We start from the raw sequence: 8,948 nt of genomic DNA, 5'->3' as shown, positions 1-8,948 counted from the left end.
GCGCCAGAGGACAGGTATCAACTCAAAGGGCAAACGATGACAGCATCTGAAAGGAAGGAGTGGGACCTCCTCATTCAAAGCAAACCTTGAGCTTTGGGACACTGGGACACCCGGGGAGTTCACCTGGCAGAACTACTCCAAAGGGGAGAACGCCAGGAAAGCAAGACTGGATAGATGTCACATCAATGTCCCTTTGGCAAGGAACTTCAACCGTATTAAAGCCAAGCCCAGGCTAACCTCGTGTGCTTCGAATCATTACCCCTTAGTCATCACTATCGATGAAAAGTGCAATAAAGTTTGCAACCACTGGTTCCACACAGACCCATCCCTCTTTCAACTAGAAGAAGTTTGAGAAAGTGTCAAGGCCATCTGGGTGCAAGAATTCTCCAAAGGTTTCACTCTAGCTAAAGCCTGGGTGGTAGCCATTACTAAAACCCAACTCACTCTCATGAACTACACGAAACTGGTCATGGAAATCCACAGGAAAAGGAAAGACAACATTTACAATGCTCTAATCAACCTGGAATCCTCCAACAAGGAAGATGTTGAAACTCAGGACAAAATAGCTACTCTAAGGCAACAACTAAGGGTAAAGGAAGATCTCACCAGTAAACACACAACAGACTTCTTCAGAGAATGGTGGGTAGGGAAGATTGACAAACCAACCAAAGAGATGTTCAAGCTCCTCAGAAAGAAAAACCAAAGGGAAACCATTCCTCTCTTATAGGGTCCCAACGGCAAAGCATCATCAGATGCTGAAGACTTGGAAATCGCTAGATCTTACTTTTCGGACATGCTCAGCCCCCCAGAAAAATTGTCAGATGCTAAATCTGATGCTAGGCTGTAGATAAAGAACTGTTGGAAAAAAGCCATCCTTGCCTCCCATCTAGACTCCGATCTCTCGATTTGGGAAATCAAACGGGGCTATTGACTCGCTCAAAATCAAGAAAACGCCAGGATTGGATGGCCTACCGGCTGAATTTATCAAGCATTGAAGGAAGTAACGGCACCTATCTTGGTCATTGTCTGGGAAGAATCAGTGGCCTATGGCGCCCTCCCTGTGCAGATCAATACGCGAGTCATTAAACTACTGCACAAAAAAGGGTCGAAAGAAGAACTCTCTAATTGGAGACCACTAACTATGCTCAATGCTGCATACAAAGTCTTTGCCAAAGCAATTGCCATTAGGGTATCGCCAACACTCGCTGAATGGATTTCTTCAGAGCAAAAGGGTTTCATCAAAGGCAGAAGAATCATGGAGGCTATCATCCCAATGTGGGAAGGGATCGAGCACACGGAGGAGTCAGGACATGATTACGTATTTGTCAAAGTTGACTTTGACAAAGCATATGATAGGCTAGAATGGTCCTTTTTGATTGAATGCCTAAAATGGATGGGCTTTGGACCAAAAGTGGTCAGATTTGTTATAACTCTACTGGAGAATGCCAAAGCTAGAGTTTCACTTAACAACTCCCTCTCCAACCCGTTTGCCCTTAATCGATCAGTCAGACAAGGATGCCCACTAGCCCCTCTCCTGTTTGCCACAGCAACCGACTCACTAAACTGGTTAATGAAAGCCAAAGCCGTGGATGATGGTAGCATCAAGGGCATCTTGCTTCCCAATGGCAGGCAACAATGCCTAGTGCAGTTTGCGAATGACACCAATGGCTTTCTACACAATGATGAACAAGCACTTCAGAAGTTTTGGGAATGTCTTCACACTTTCTGCACGACATCAGGCTCCAAAATCAACCACTCCAAAACTGGCATCAGAGCTTCGCACTCCCCCCTCCCTAGTTGGATCATCGAGCAAGGCTGCTCTGTTCCATGAGACGGAGTTATTTTTCGTCTGCTAGGAATTCCATTTGGGTTCAAAGTCACCATGAAGCAAAGGTGGAACTGGGTCCTGGAGAAATTCGCAGCCAAAATGAATCGATGGGTTGGGATTCCAAGCTAACCTAGCAGGTAGGGCTCTAGTTATCAAGCATTACATTACCAGCTATGTGCTTTACTTCCTCTCTTACTGGAGACCCCCCGATGATCACTTAAAAGACTTTATCAGGATCTACAGGAACTTCCTCTGGACAGGTGACCTTCTCAGGAAAGGGATAGCCAAAGTCAAGTGGGAGCTTTGCTGTCTCCCTAAGGAGCAAGGAGAGCTAGGATTAACCAACGTCACCGACTGGGCAGACAAACTAGCAGTAAAACTCGTTCTTAGAGCCCTTGACCAACATGAAGAGGAATGGGCCTCCCTACTGTTTCGGCACTTAGATAAGTTTCAACTCAAAGGAATCCAAGGGGTCGCCAACATCCCATGGTGTACCCTATTCTTTGGCCCAATCAAAATAATAGCAAAAGGCTCTGACCTCCTCAAATCGATTTGGAAGGCCTGGAATAGATATATACAGAGCCTGAAAGTCAATTGGGAATCAAAGCATAGCCTCGGTATAAGAGCCCAGGAATCTATATGGTGGTCGTTCCCCCCAATCCCCTCCTTACCCAAGCTCAGGGTAGGACAGCTAGACGTATCCACAATAAAGGATTAACCTCCTGGAAGGACCTTTGGCACACATCGGAATCAAGATGGCTTATGCACTCTGAACTCCTCAGGCACCATCAACTGCAACCGTGGGAGCTAACACTACTAGATGCAAGAAAAGCTCTCTTCTTGAAAGGTATGGAGTGGTCCCTCTCACCCGCTTACGACCCTTCCCCCAAGGCTCTCTACTGGGGCAACGACAGTGCTCTCCACCACCCCCAAATCTCCCCCCCATCCTACAGGCCCATGTGCACACCACCCTCAACAAAAAATGGAAGGTAAGTTTATCAAAGAAACAATGGATTTTCAAGTTCCAGAACATCTGGAGCAAAGAAATCTCGGCGAAACACTCGGCACTCCTTTGGCTCATCCTGCACAAAGTAGTATGGACATGAAGTAGACTGAGGGCTGCTAGAATGGGCCTAGGAACCTGCAAAAGGTGCTCCCAAACTGAGGAAGACATCCCCCATCTTTTGTTGAACTGTCCAACCAACTCTAATATTTTGCTCCCCTTATGTAATGCCCTGGGCTCCACCCCAAACTGGAAATAATTTCTGCTTGGTGATTCAGTTTCAATATTCTTGTTATTTGGAACAGGATCAGAGGAGCTTTTTTTTGGTTAATCTAGCTTGAAAGGAATGATAGCATACTTAACAATGCTTACCGGACTAAAAGTATGAGGATACTCTTTTCTCACTTCTCCTTGCAGGTCAACCAACTCAAACTTGACCACTGCAGAATTTATGAGGCTAATCGGAAAGTCCTAACTGACTGCATGGGCTTCTGCAATAGTGCAAACATAAACAAACAACAGGAGGTCCTGCTTGACGGCTCCTACACTCACCTGCAGAGGATGATAGATGACTGCAGAGCAAAAGAAGAAAAGCTAAGGCGACAACACTTCAATGGGCTGCTGCTCATAGCACACCTCCATGAAGTCCTTAGCTCACTGCCTAATAGAAATAGTTGGTGATTGATTGTTTAAACAACACACATATGTAATTTTGATCAAAGGAGCATCTCTCGATGTGTATCAAACAATATCTCCCCGTTTTTGTAATCTCCCCAAAGATATTGTAACCTTGTTTCTTATCTAATATACACTCCCAATGCTTTTTTGTAATCTCCCCAAAGATATTGTAACCTTGTTTCTTATCTAATATACACTCCCAATGCTTTTTACGGGCATTTTTTAAAAAAAATTCTATAGTCCCAAATAAGCTTATAATTTCTTCACTTTGTAGAAAAAATACTTCACCAAGTTTGAGGAGGCCAATCCACATATTAGCTTAAACAAGAGGTTCTTCGTAGTAGTAGCGACGTTAACAGTGCGATGTCAAATGTGAAAATTCACGATGTCTCTATAAATAATATAACGAGGTTGATAGAGACGCTCATAACAACGATTATAGCGACGTCGATTAGGAAAAAAAATAATCCACGAGTGTCAAAAACTCAGATCTCAGATTTGAGTTTCGGTGCTCTTGCGAAATAGATATACCCGCGTCGCTCTCTGTCTCTCTCTCTCTCTCTGTCTCTCTCTCTCTCCCCCCCCCCCCCCCCCCCCCCCCCCCCCCCCCCCCCCCCCCCCCCCTCTCTCTCTCTCTCTCTCTCTCTCTCACACACACACACACACACACACACACACACACACACACACACACACACACACTATGTTGACAATCAAATATACCCATATTACCATACACACACACATGCACACATGCAAACAAAAAAATATAGAAGTTTTTTACACAGGTATTGGTCACGTAGAAGCAGAACTGTAATAATTTTGTGAATATAACGCAGGCAACTACGTCATTAGCAAGGGATTGATGGACCACAACAAAGACAAAATATGGGGCCAAGCAATTAGCAAGTGTTGTTTGTAAACATGCCGGTTTTTTTTAGCACTGAACCATTTTTTTGTATTTCATAAGCTTCAATAGAAGGCAGCAGATGATGTACTTATTTTTCAAGTAAATAAAATATCTCCATTTGCAGTGACAATTGAAATTTTAAAGTAACATGTTACCAAGCTAAGGTACACGACCGGTTTTTTCGGATGCGAAAAACCTACTGTAAAAATCCAAAAAAGGACAGCTTGCCTTAGGTAAGAAGTGGAATTAAAACCAACCCCCTTTTTTTTATATCAATTGAGGCTTTTCTAAATGATTTGGTAATGGTTATGACATATGTTTAAAGTTTACCAAGTAAAACGCTACAACTTGCCAAGCCAGCAGAGAGCAGTTAAAGCACTTAATTTGTAAAGGTCATAAAGAGGCGGATATATCTGTGGACATACTACCCCGGAAAAAAAGTGGACATTTTAAACTATTGCACATTGGTTTTTTTAGAAACAATAAACGACATTCGGTATTTATTTAAACGGTCTGGTAATAAAAATCCAAGTAAAACAAATTACCGTGTGTTGTGGTTACTCATAAGATCTAGTACCTAATTCTTTCCAATTGTTTTTCATAAATAGTGTAGCCTTTTTTAAGGCTGAATATCTGGCAAGGTCAAGCACCCACTTAAAGCAAATCCGGTGCAACTTGCCCATGCAAATACAAAAGCGACATCGTGTAACAATTATGGCACCATTCGGTGCACCATAACTATAAAAAAGCATGCGCAAGGTGTAAAAAAATGCAAACCTGAGAAAATTGTCTGTAGCGCACACAGTCCATACACCAAGAGGCACAACTCTCATCCTGACACACACACACACACACACACACACACACACACACACACACACACACACACACACACACACACACACACACACACACACACACACACACACACACACACACACACACACACACACACACAGAGTAGCGCAAGAGCACAAGAGAGGAGCGCAAGTACTACACAATAGCGCAAGAGCACTCCTCATGCAATAGCCAAAAGCATTTGGTATGCCGCAAGCTGGGGAGAACGCATACTCAGGAAGCTTCCTCAATACGCAACCAACGGCACAACTCCCAGCCTGACAAAGCAAAAAACGGGCTGCAGGTCTTCACATAGCAGAAGGTAAAAGAGTTTACTTTGGTTCGTTTTTGCAAGGTATATACAATCAATTATGAGCATAAGTGCTTTTTATGGTTACGCACACACAACAAGTTCTCATAGCATATAGATAACACCTTGTCTCAAAACACCTCACACAACAAAAACACACGAAAGAGTGTCTTCAGGTATATCTACACACACAAAGGAGGAAAAACTGGGACACTAGCTATCATCTCACATGTAGCAGAGGCATGGTGCTATCATAGTTTGAAAAAAAAATTCTTTTCTTCCGCTTTCATAAAAGAAAAGCGTTTTCCTTCTTCTTCATAGTCATATAAACGCATGATATATTAGCATGGCTATATATAAAAAGGTTTTTCATTAGCAGGTATAAATACGTATATACAAAAAATACACTAAGTACACATGGAATGACTCGAGTATGCACAAAATCATGCGAGTGATGAAGCATGAAAGTAAATGCATAAAGCTAAAGCATGAATTGAAGACAAGACAAATGTGCCAAAAATTGAAGACAAGACATATTTTTTAATGATACCCCATCTCAAAAAAGGAAAAGAATGTGAAACAACACAAAACAAAGCAAAATATGCAAAATATTGAAAGAAAAAAAGAAAAGAAACCACCAATGACAAAAATGAAGCAAAAAGCTAAATACAAGGAGTTGAAAAGAACCTTGAAAGAGATATGGACCAATAAAATGGAGTTCAAAAGCAACAAACAAGGGGCTATCAGTGTTCCGTCACATTACAAAAAGTATACAAGATCAAAGGATCATTGTGGAGCAACCAATGAGGCAACCTAACCGGAGAAATAGTATGAGGGATGAGAGAGCGCAATAAGAAGATTGAATTAGCGGATCCTAGGGAAGAACCAAAACCAGCCTACATAGCCACAAATTTTTCTCAAGAAGAGAAAGAAATCCTCATAAAAAATATGAAAGAGTATAGGGTGATTTTACGTGGTCATACCAAGATCTCAAGGGAGTAGACCCTGAAATATTTCAATATACTATTTCTATGCGAGATGTCATCAACCAAACAAAGACCCTATATCTATAACAAGACATTTGCCAAAAAGATCACGGAGAAAATAGAAAAACTCATAGAAGCCAAATTCATCTACAAAATTGAACACATCGACTCGGTGTCGCCCATTGTGTTGGTATCAAAGAAAAATGGGAAACTTATAGTGTGTGTGAACCTCAAGAAGGTGAATGTTGTAACCATACATGATAAATACACCCCAACAACATTCCAAAGGCTAATGAGTCATGTATCCAAGAAAAATCTGAGAAAAATTGTAGAACTTAATACGGATGATCTTTGTGTGCATTCATCTAAAAGAGAAGATCTTTTTGAGCATCTCAAGCTAGTGTGTCTTTGAGAAATTTTGTCTATAAAGGATTTGTCTAAATCTTGAAAAATGTATACTCATGGTTAGAAAGGGGAAGATTCTTGGAAATACTGTCTCAAAAAATGGGATTTCAATTGATATGGAATAGGTGGTAGTGATTGTCGAAATGCCTAGACTAATGAATATCAAGGAAGTTCAAGCATTCATGGGACATTGTGGATATTATTGTGGATTTTTCTACATGTACACTACCATTGATAAACCCATTTATGGCATTATCACTCAATGTATGGACCGATGAGTGTAAAGAATCTTACACAAGCTTTGTATTTAGTATCAACTTTGAAGACTCCAAATTGGAAAAAAAATTTCCATGTGCATATTGATGCTTCAAACTTTGCTATTGGTAGGATATTGGCACAACCGAGAGAGGGAACCATGGATTTTCCCATCTCATATGCTAGAAAGAAATTGAACACGATAGAAAAAAATTATACCAAGATAGAAAGGAAAACATTTGGCATGGTCTATGCGGTGAAAAAATTCAGGCATTACTTATGTAATGGAATATGACTATGACATGGATAGTAGAGAAATTTAAATAACCATAGTGAACATTTCCTTTAAGAGCGTTTTTTAAGGAGCATAAGAAAAGTACTTGATTGAAATTAGCAAAATGAACATTACACCTAATTAGCTTGGCATGAATAATACTTGTAAGAGAGAGAGAGAGAGAGAGAGAGAGAGAGAGAGAGAGAGAGAGAGAGAGAGAAATTTGACAACACTTGAGGACCAGATTTACTTGGAGCTGATCCCCCCTCCAAAAGGCTTTTGTATTATAGATTCTCCCATGTATAGAAACTTGATACAATACAAGATTTGTGTTGCTTGAGACCTTGTTGGTGCAATGAAGATGGAAAGCTTCATGCACCAAGATTATGCCTCAACTATCTAACACTCTCATAATTTTGGATAATTATCTTTGTTATAGGATTGTCTTTATTAGACCTTGTTTGAGAAAGAATTGTTTAGGTGATCTTTGAAGGGCTATATGAAAGAGACCGTCCTAAAAATTAATGAAGGAACCCTAATTGTATACGTGAAACAATGTGACAGTAATTAAAAAATAAGAGAAATGGGTGAGTGTGGTGTGAAAAGTGGGAGGGTAGTATCCAAACAAAACTATGTCTACAGATGGGTGGCAAGGATTTAATCTTTACGTAATACCAAAAACTTTGTGTGATCACAAGGTCTTATTGACATATTTACTTAATCACACTTAACATGATCACAAATAAAATAGTTAAGAGAAACCTACAACCCCACAAAAAGCCTACCGGGCTATTTAGTTTTCCCTACAATCCCACCGGGCTATTCAGTTTTCCCTGCACGCCCGTCGAGAAAACCCAATAGCTTGATGGCGCCGCAAAATAATATATATAGGGCCCCGATCGGGGCCGATGGGTGTTATCCTTTGAGCCATCGTGTGTGTGTGTGTGTGTGTGTGTGTGTGTGTGAGAGAGAGAGAGAGAGAGAGAGAGAGAGAGAGAGAGAGAGAGAGAGAGAGAGAGAGAGAGAGAGAGAGAGAGATGATCGATGATCAACGACCACCTTCGCAGGTACGTCGAGAGGAGAGAGGGAGAGAGGGTGTCGTGTGGAGCATGCTCTGTGTCGTAGTACGCGGCATTAGCGGAGTACTTGACCACACGAACCAGGTTTGTGTTGTTTGTGTGTGTGTATCTATTGTGTGGTAACGTGTCTTTTGTTGTATTGCACGATAGTCATGAGGTACCTTACCACACAATGTGAGTGTGTGCGTAGGCTGTTCTATGGAACATTGCTTACCACGGGGCATCACCTCAGTGACATGGGGAATATGGTGTCCTTGTGGTAAGTATTGGCTCATTGTCTGGGTACTACGTCAGTAACATGGAAATTCTAGTATCTTTATGGTGAGTCAACTTCCTTTCCCTTTCCAAAAAAACATATGGACATCATTCAAGTAACGCGATTA

This window comes from Adiantum capillus-veneris, chromosome 18 (assembly GCF_014529385.1).
Source record: "Adiantum capillus-veneris isolate H3 chromosome 18, ASM1452938v2, whole genome shotgun sequence".
Classification (NCBI taxonomy): domain Eukaryota; kingdom Viridiplantae; phylum Streptophyta; class Polypodiopsida; order Polypodiales; family Pteridaceae; genus Adiantum; species Adiantum capillus-veneris.
The sequence above is the reverse complement of the archived record's forward strand: the minus strand, read 5'-3'. Positions refer to the sequence as shown.